This window comes from Triticum urartu, chromosome 3 (genome assembly GCF_003073215.2).
Source record: "Triticum urartu cultivar G1812 chromosome 3, Tu2.1, whole genome shotgun sequence".
In the NCBI taxonomy this organism is placed as follows: domain Eukaryota; kingdom Viridiplantae; phylum Streptophyta; class Magnoliopsida; order Poales; family Poaceae; genus Triticum; species Triticum urartu.
Genome location: NC_053024.1, coordinates 565669954 through 565679688, shown reverse-complemented (window position 1 = coordinate 565679688; position 9735 = coordinate 565669954). Strand labels below are relative to the sequence as shown.

Below are 9735 nucleotides of genomic sequence, written 5' to 3'. Positions count from 1 at the left end.
AGATGGCAAGACAAGTCAGACAAATATGCAAACGAAAATATAGCGCTGTAAGGAGGACGAGTGGACAACAAGTACTGCCAATCTACTTAGATTTTGACAAACAGATTCACACAGAACATATAAGTTATAGTTTGACACCACAACACCAGCAGATTATAATCTGGACACTTAACTATTTGACAAGTGTAACTTCTTCCAAGCAAAATAGGACAAGTAACTCTTCCAATCTGATATGAAATTTGGGACAAGAAAAGAAGATAGTACATATGAAATTTGCGACAAGAAAAGAAGAAAGTATAGACAAGAAAGCTGAAGCAAGCACTGCACCAATCCTATCTTTCGCTGCGCATGCAGGAGTAATGAACCATAGACAAATCAGTAACCTGAAGAATACTGAAGTGGCACCCTTCGTCAAAGCCATTGGTTAATCTTAGGCAATGGCACCCTTGCCTGCATGTATACATTGATAAGTGAAGACTTCCTAATTGTTGTATGGTTTCAAGACAAACTAGAAGAGGTACTTCCTGCACAACAGTCTCCATCCGCAAGTTAAAAGACCAAGTATAAAGGAATTGGAACATTTCCAGTTTGCATGAAGTAACTGGAACAATGAGACATGGTTTTTCAACTGATGCAAGTCTGGAAAAAAATAGAGATGACATTACATATTGCATTAATTTTTTTGTGCATTCCAAATGAAAAAAAAACAAGAAAATGCTACTATAGATGACCTGCTAGAATAAAAGAACCCACATTTTCTAATGGAGGGAGTACATAATGTGCATCTATGAACCACTAAAATATTCATATAATCCATTGGCTCGTCTAGCATTTGGCAAAAAATACATTGACGCGCCAAAACTACTCTGCTAGTACACTTGGTAATAATTTAGACCAATCTATTATATTATTAAAACGATAAAAAACGAACGGTGATGATTTGAAGCTCTAAAGTTAAGTTAATTCAAGGGCCTAGATTCGACAATATATATGCTACACGTATACCAGTTGGTCACCTGCGTGTGTACCAATGCAAAAGGAAAATAGAATCTGATTTCTATCAAGGAGACAGACGTAGAATAATAGCACGCGTGTGAGTAAAGTAAAGAGGAAAGGAGAGTACGACATGGACACGTTGATTTCCATCGCAAGCGGCCGTAGTTCTATTGGTGACTATTAAAAACTAGGTGTAGTGAACGTACGTATTTGTACACAAGTTTTATTCCGGATGCAAAGCTATTAACGCATGTCTGTTTGGAAATTTAGATCGGACCCAAAAGACAGCTAGCCACGTCAAGAGAAAAAAAGCTAGCTAGCCAACACATCTGTGTTTGAATCAAGTTTTATTCCGGATGCAAAGCTATCAACGCATGGCTGTTTGGAAATTTAGGTCGGACCCAAAAGCCAGCTAGCCACGTCAAGAGAAAAAAAAAGCTAGCTAGCTAACACATTTGTGTTTGAATCGGAAGCGAGCTTGCTCGGCAATGTTGTCCGTGTTTCATGTTATGATATAATTGCTTATCCCATCGATTAATTAACACAGAAATTTCATATGCCTCCGAAAATAGCTAAATCTCAAATATATTTTATATGCAACAAATTCTAATTTTTTTGATTTATGCATGAGTGTGTTGCATGTGATGACATCATTGCCTTTGTCTATTAATTAACAAGCTTACAAATTGATGTTCATATGTCTATAATTTTCTTTACAATTATAAATTAACATTTTAATATATATATATATGTCAATAATAAATTTTACAATTATAAATTAACATTTCAATATATATATATATATATATATAATGGCACTATTCTAATCCTAAGATTAAAATAACTATTTAGATCACAGCCAGCCGGCCCGACTGCTCCCTCCCGAACTCCCGAATCGGTACAGTGCATGAAAAAAACGATCTCCACCCACCCCACCCCCTGACCGCTCCCCCAAGATCCCACTTCGATCCCCCACGATCCCTGATCCCCACCTTCCCCGCCACCCTCCACAACCGCCGGCGGCGCACCTCCCGCTGCCGCCCACCCCGGCCCCATCGTCGCCCCACCCCCCAAAACGCGATGTGCCTCCCGCCGCGAGCCGCTCGGCCCCGTCGCTGCCCTCCTACCACAACGCGCCTCCCGCCGCCGGCCGCTCGGCCCCGTCGGCACCGCCGCCGCCGCCGCGCCCACAACTGAAGCTGCCGCCCTCGCCCCGCCCCCAACCACTGTCGCCACCACCTCAGATCCGGCCGCCATCACCTACCATGCAAGCCCCCACATAGGATCTGGTAACCATTGCTGCCTCCGCGCGCCGCCGGTGTGGATCCGGAAACCACGGTCGTCCATGCATGCGGACGGTGGGCTCTGCTTCCCAGCAGTGCGCCTTCTCCGCGCTAACACCGCCAGTGGCTCAACACCATCTTGCCCGGCCTCCTGTTCTCCACCGCCAGCCACTGGCGTCATGCCGGACCCAATCCATGTTGGTGCACCAGTCCTGCACGACGCCCGTCCTCCTGGGCTTTGTGTAGTGCAGGTTTGAGCGTCGAGGCGTCGAGGCGGCCAGTGCGCCGATGCGGCCCATGCACCGTCCAACAACGACCTCAAAGATTTTTTTTTCTACTCGGCCTCCCGTCCTACGACCTCTTGCGGCACCAGAAACGCTGACGAGCACGAAGACACCCTCTCCTGCTAAGCGTTCTCTCTCCCGTAACACAAGAAGTTCACGAAAAATCTGTTGCAAAGGTTCAGGTACATCAAAGAAATATAGAGAAAATGGTTAACTGTATATGGGACTTGATGCTCTTCCTGTATGTGCATAAATATGAGTTCTCACCTATCCATTTTGCTCTCGGTGGAGCTGATGCATTCTTCTCCCCAGCTGTGACGATGGGTAGAGACTGAAGATCAGAGTGCGATCCCTGGAGCATTACTTGGTGGTTTATCTCACTGACCTTCCTCGCCGCCTCTCATCGACCTTCCCGGTACCTCTTATCGACCTTCCCCATGGACACAATACAAAAATGTTTGGAAGTTCAACAAGTTTGGGCGAGGCAGCCTGCACCAGTCCCGCCTCTCCTCCGTCATGTGCTCCAGGAGAACTAGGTTCAGTGCACAAAAAAAGCAGCAACAATGATTTGATAATTCATTTCGAAGTTCTAATTTGTTAGCTACTTCACGTTCAGCTAGCCTGTGTATATGTGGCTACCAAGGTGGCATGCATTCAGCTGCGACTTTGTTTTGGTTTCCACATGTCGCCAGTTGCTATTTGCGTGAAAAAGATTTATGTATACTGGAACCTCCATGTACTGAACATATTAAAAGGCATCTCGTGTATATTCATCCCCCTGTATGTTTCTTGTTGTATTTCAAGCCGCCACTAACCATTGGCATTTTTTCCAGATGCTCCACGTCTTATAAGTGTCCACTCTACAAAAAAACACAATTATATGCAATACCAACAAACAGTATGTGCTCATGCGTTTTTTCTCTCCACTAGCCTCGGACTTCTACAGGCAAAGCACATGCATGATTTTCTCCCTAATTCTTTGGCCATACTCCATTTTTTGTGTAGATGCAGCATGCACTGCTCTCTGAGGTAGCGGGCAGAGAAAAGAATGTCCATTGTGCAGCAGTACAAAAATATGTGTTTTTTCAGGGGGTTTTCTTACTCGTGTAATACCGTTTTTACTATTTGGCCTTTATATCACTCAAAAAATTAATTGGTAGATTTCTGAATGCTAGTACATGAAAAAATTGATTAAAAGATAAACATAAAAAACATCCTATAATTTTGAGGGCATGCAAAAGAAAAGAAAAAGTTTGCTGACTAAGTCAGAGGTTCTCGTTCATATGGTTCTATTCGATCGCATGTTGAAGTCAAAGGAATTTTGTTGAGGAAGTTTAAATACACTGTCTCAGGAAAACACCAATATTTAAAGAATACATTATAGCATGAATTAAAATAATTTTTTCCTTTGAAGTTCAATTAAATAATTTAGCTCAGAAATTCAAGTACACTCTCTTAGGAAATTATCAACAATTTCAAAATCAAATACATGATATAGTAAATTAGAATAAAAGTATGATAAACTTTTTGTTAGGATCACCGTGAACATCACATCAGTAAGAAAATTCAAAAATTGAATAAATGCAGGCAGAGAGTTGCATCTACTCTTGTCTAGTTTAATTTTTTTCAAGCGATTTAGTTCAAGTTATACTCGTCCACAAAAAATAGGACAAAACCCTCGATGTTCTTTCTCAAGTATAATATACCAAGATTATGAATCTATAACAAATTGGACTTTTGGTGGTGTGCACGTGATGTTGACGTGCCAAAAATGAAGCTGTTTAATGTTTGTAAAAAAACTCATGTTTTCCCAAATACTAAAGATTAAAACCAAGAAGTTTAATTTAAAAATCAAAGTAGCTCAATGTATATAAAAAACTCAAGTTTTCTCGTAACTAGAAAATAAAACCAAGAAGTTCAATTGGAAGAAATGGAGCAGTTTGATATTTATTTGAGAAAAATCAAAAATTTCCAGTTACTAAAGAATTAAACCAATCAGTTCAATTCGAAATAATGAAGAAGTTCGATGTTCCAAAAAAACTTCAATTTTCACATTTCTAAAAAAACACAATGAAATTCAAATAAAATTGGTAGAGCGGTTCAAACTATAAAAATCTCAGATATTTTCACGTAACCGAGAGAAGTTCAGATTGATAACTGCCAGAAGTTCACGTACTACACGGTGTGCATTTTGTATGAAAAAAAGAATAAAAAGGCAAAGGCTAAAAGTTTTGTTGCTAGAAGTTCAAGTGTTCGGCCCGGGAAAGTTCAAAAATTCTTGTGAGAGAGGTTGAACAAAAAATCTGTGACAGAAGTTCAAGGTGAAAACAGCGGGAAGTCCAACTACTACATGGAATACATTTCAAAAAAGAATATAAGAATAGAAAACAAAAGTCTTAAAAGGTTTGTTGCAAGAAGTTCATGTGCTCCTCCTAGCATAGTTCAAAATTAATGTGTGAGACGTATTTCATTCATTTACATGTTGAAAAAAAGGCAAAACAACGTTGTTTTGCAATTTTAAAAACTGCTCTCAAACGACAACGAATTTGTAACACCTGTCTACATGAAAAACTTGCTGCTATTCATAAGCTTTCCACCGGGTATATTATGTGCCACATTTTGATGGACGGTTTAAAATTTTCATGTATACCATTTAAAACATTTGATGTATTCAAAAAATTCTTACCTGTTTAAATAAGTTCATAGTGAAAACAACGAGAAGTTCAAGTACTGCAAGGAATGCATTTCAGGTGAGAATAAAAAGTATAGAAAAATAGAAGTTTAAAAGGTTTGTTGAAAAGAAGTTCAAGTGCTCTTTCCGGGAAAGTTCAAAAATTCTTGCAAGAGAGGTTCACCTTGTATTTCCATGTTCGATTTTTTCCGTATAAAAATCAAATACAATTATTTACTCAAAATATAAAAAGGTGAAGTTCAAATTGAAATAAGAGACGTTGGGAGTTTATTAAAACCTAGGATTTACCTGTTCAAAAATTAAAAAACACAACGCCATTTTTTGCACTTTTAAAATCAACTCATAAACCAAAAAAATGGTTGCTAGAAGTTCAAGTGCTCGGCGAGGAAAAGTTCAAAAAATTCTTGTGAGAGAGGTTCACCGTGTATTTAGATGTCCAAAATACATTAAAAAATATGTTGTTTTTGGTGTTTTAAAATAAAATTTTCAAACCAGAGAGAAGTTCAAAGTGATAATAACCAGAAGTTCACGTACTACATGGTGTGTATTTCAGATAAGAAAAAAAACAATAAAGTAAAACAGAGTGAAGTTCAAACAGACATACCCCAGAAGTTTAACTACTTCACACAGTGCAAAAAAACAACACGTCAAAAACAAAGTGGGGTTCAAACAGACATGCCCGAGAAGTTCAACTACTTCATGCAGTGCGTTTCCATTCGCAATGAAAGCAGAAATCATGATCTCGTCATTTCTCTAATTTACTTCAAAACGACAGAAATATCATCTGTGTAAGTTCAAGTCCTCGATCGAAGAAAATTAAAAAAATTGTGAGAGAGGTTTGTACAAAAAGAGTATCATTTGTGTAACACCGACGAAATGGATGAGAAAATTACAAAGGAAAATACGTCATAGAAGTTCAACATGAAAACAGAACGAAGTTCAACTACTATAGTAAATGAATTTGAGATGAATTTTTTTTAAAATCGTCGCGAGTATGAAAAAATGATCAACACGGGAAAGTTGCGTGTTTACAATAGCTTTTCATCGGTATATCACTTGCTCAATTCCAGTGAGTGGATGGAGAGCGATGAGGAAGAAAAGCACGTGAAAAAACAGAGTGAAGTTCAGGTACACGTGCCGAGAAGTTCAGGTTCTTCACGCGATGCATTTTCGAAGAATCTGTTTCGCGATAAAGGCAGAACGAATGATCTTGCCATTTTCGCAATTACTTGAAAAGGACTGGGAATCGGAGAAAACCATCAACATGAAAAAGTTTCGCATTTTTCGTAGCTTTTCAACGATGTATTATTTGCCCCATTCCGATAAAGTTTGTAGAAAATACGACGAAAAAATGTTTTTAGCTATTCTCAAAACTTACTTAAAACTGTAAAGAATTGGGAGAAACAATATATACCAAAAAGTTTTGCATTTGCTCAAGCTTTCCAAAGCCATATCATTTGCTGCATTCGGACGCACGGTAAAAAAATTAGCTCGAAAATACGAACTCCGTAGGACTTGGACCATTTTCTAAATTACTCTTAAACCATTCAAAATTAGAAAAAAACTTTCAAGATGAAAAAGTAGCGCATTTTCATAAGCTTTCCAATGCCATATCATATGCCTCAATTGGATTAGCCGTTTATAAATGACATCGAAAATACGAGCTCAGCTGTTCGGTTTACGAAATTTTACGCTTTTTCAAATTACTCTTTAACCATTGCGAATTAGAGAAAACTTTCAACATGTGGAAGGAGCGATTTTGCAGCAGCTTTCCAACGCCATATTATATGCCTCATTCCGATAAACGGTTTAGAAATTCGATCAAAAATACGATTCACGTTTTTTGTGTGAAGAAAAACGGTTTTCAAAACTGCTCTTAAACCGTTTATATTTTATCAAAAAATTAAGTTGGGTCATGATATTGGTGTTCATAGCTTCCCAACGGTATAACGCAAGCCCATTTGGGCAATGTTAGCGGAAATTCAACCTAGTACAGGGGGAAGTTCAACGTACTACCAGCAGGGCAGGTCAGGTTGTGATCAGAATATTATTCTGATCCTGTGATCAGAATAGTGTTTATGTATATGTATATATATACATACATATATATATATATATATATTCCATTTTCTAAAACATGGAATAAAATATACTATTTGTGATGGCAGGTTAAATATAATTAGTTGTGTATCATTCTTTTCGTCAAATGCGGAGAATGTTAGAGGCATACATTTTAAGGTATATATTTTCATATTCACATGTACATATCTAAATATATACATCGAGTAGTTCAACAAGAAATAAGTTACCCTTGCATGAGCATATGTTAGATGATGTTTCTGGCTTATGTATTTCAGTTTCGTGGGTAACGTAACCTGATTTTTGTTAAAAGGAAGTCGAATATAGACTCTCTTTTTTTGGGGGGATAAACTTACAATCTGTTTATCATCTTTCAAAGCAGTACAAAGAACACTATAAGTAAAAAATTACATCCATGTTTATAGACCATCTAGCGACGACTACAAGCACTGGAGCGAGTGTTGTAGATGAGCAACTTTGCAAATGCATAGGCCTGAAGGTGAAGGCTGAATTCTTGGTGTTAAAGAAGTCAATGAAATAATGCAGAAATTTTATGCAAATTAGGAGCCTTATATAGGCAGCGCTTCAACCGTGGGAGCCTAGATAGAATCGATGCACACCCCTCAAAAACCACCGCCTCTTCTTGGACAAGAGAAGCCCACTACATAAAATTCTGTATGGTGGAGCCCTGCAAGTCGTCAACTATATATGATGCTAAAGAAATAGGATTCACATATTTATATGAGGTTATTATTAGTAACACAAGGCTGCACCAATAAAATAACAAATAGATATACTTATATTTTGTTACGGAGGGTGTAGGTGATTTAAATTTCATATATCATATAGATCAATCAAGTCTGGTATAATCATGAAATAATAATCCATTGATAATTTCATTTATGTTATAATAACAAATATCAATTTCCTACAAATGAGTAGTTTAAATAAAATTTACAAGCGAATATGCAGGAGATCAAACATAGAGCAATGCAAACATATCAAATGATTAATCGGAAGGGAATAGGCCTAATTTAATCACATGCTCCTCGAACATACAAAGCCAAATCCACGTCACCGCTGATATGACTATGAAACAACTATATTATATATAATAGAATTTTTTTTGCCAGAATACACACTCTATTAATGCTTTGTTTTCGTTCTTAAGCCTACATTTAATTAGAACTAGAAATAATTCTAAAAGCAAATATAAACTTCATATAACGATGGAAAGATGGTACTACTATTATATTTCGAAAACTTAGTGGTACAGCATTACTATAATCAACATATTTATACTAAACTAACGTAGCTCTAATGCATACGTAAGTATTCTTATATCACATGTTTGAATTTCGTTTTTTTTTGTGATCCATATTTGAATTTCATATTTCTGGTACACAAAAATAAGTTTACGAATCTTTTATCACACCTTACAAATGAGTTGAAGTTTTACTCTGATCCATTAAGAATTTAAAGATTAATAAACATATAACTTTACAATATTACAATCATAAATGAAAATCTAGCCGCGCAAATGCGCGGGTACCCCCACTAGTTATATCTGATAGAAATTCACACCAAGATACATGTACAAAGCTGATTCTTCAAACTAAACTCCCATGATTCAGTACTCAAGACAGTACGTAGAATGCTGGATTTGTTCACTAAATTGGCAAGAGATGTTATCATTCATATACATCTACCTGCATCAAACGTCAGTGGTATCAATCGCTGCAAAATACAAAGTAATTGAGTCCATCTAGTGCTGCTTTGCACTGCAAATACAAAGTAATTTAGTCCATCTAGTGGTGCTTTACACTGCAAAACTGCAGTGGACCAAAAAAAGATTAGGACGCAACAATGGGTTTTTGATTCTGAAACCGCCTTCTGGTGCGGCTCTGCTGTAGCGACGGAAAAAACGCAGGTCCGCACCAGCCAGGTGTCAAGCAGATGACGACGCCGACTTGTCTATCCGATAAAGCAAAAGAAAAGGAAAAAAGGTCGTACCATTAAAATGCAGAGATGCAGAGAACCTTGCCCACGACCTTCCTCATCAGCCTCCTGGAGAGATCCTTGCAACAGATGAGGAACAGAGTCTCGAGGTATACCTCCACATCGTCGCAGTCATAGAGCGATGCCCGCTGCTTCTTGGACCAGCGATCTGAGAGCTTGGCGGTGAAGAACCCGCTCTGCGCAATGAATATTTGGCAGTACAAGCAGAACGTGAGGGAGAGACCGTCGTTGGAGCTGAATGTGAGGCGCACGTCGGAGGAGTCGAGGATAGAGGGAGTGGCGGCGCTCAGAGGTGGGCAATCGAGTCCAGAGACTGATATCAGGGTAGGCGGTCAAAAGAAGAGAGGGTGCAGGGGATCCAGTAGGTTTTTCTGGAGCGGCT

At 38.3% G+C, this 9735-nt stretch overlaps 1 long non-coding RNA gene across 1 annotated transcript; it reads left to right on the top strand.

Moving 5' to 3' along the window:
- Positions 1–1954: 1954 nt before the first annotated feature.
- LOC125548720 lies at positions 1955–3393 on the top strand. Its single transcript, XR_007301150.1, has 2 exons — positions 1955–2745; positions 2876–3393. It is a non-coding gene; the product is annotated as an uncharacterized LOC125548720 (long non-coding RNA).
- Positions 3394–9735: the final 6342 nt, after the last annotated feature.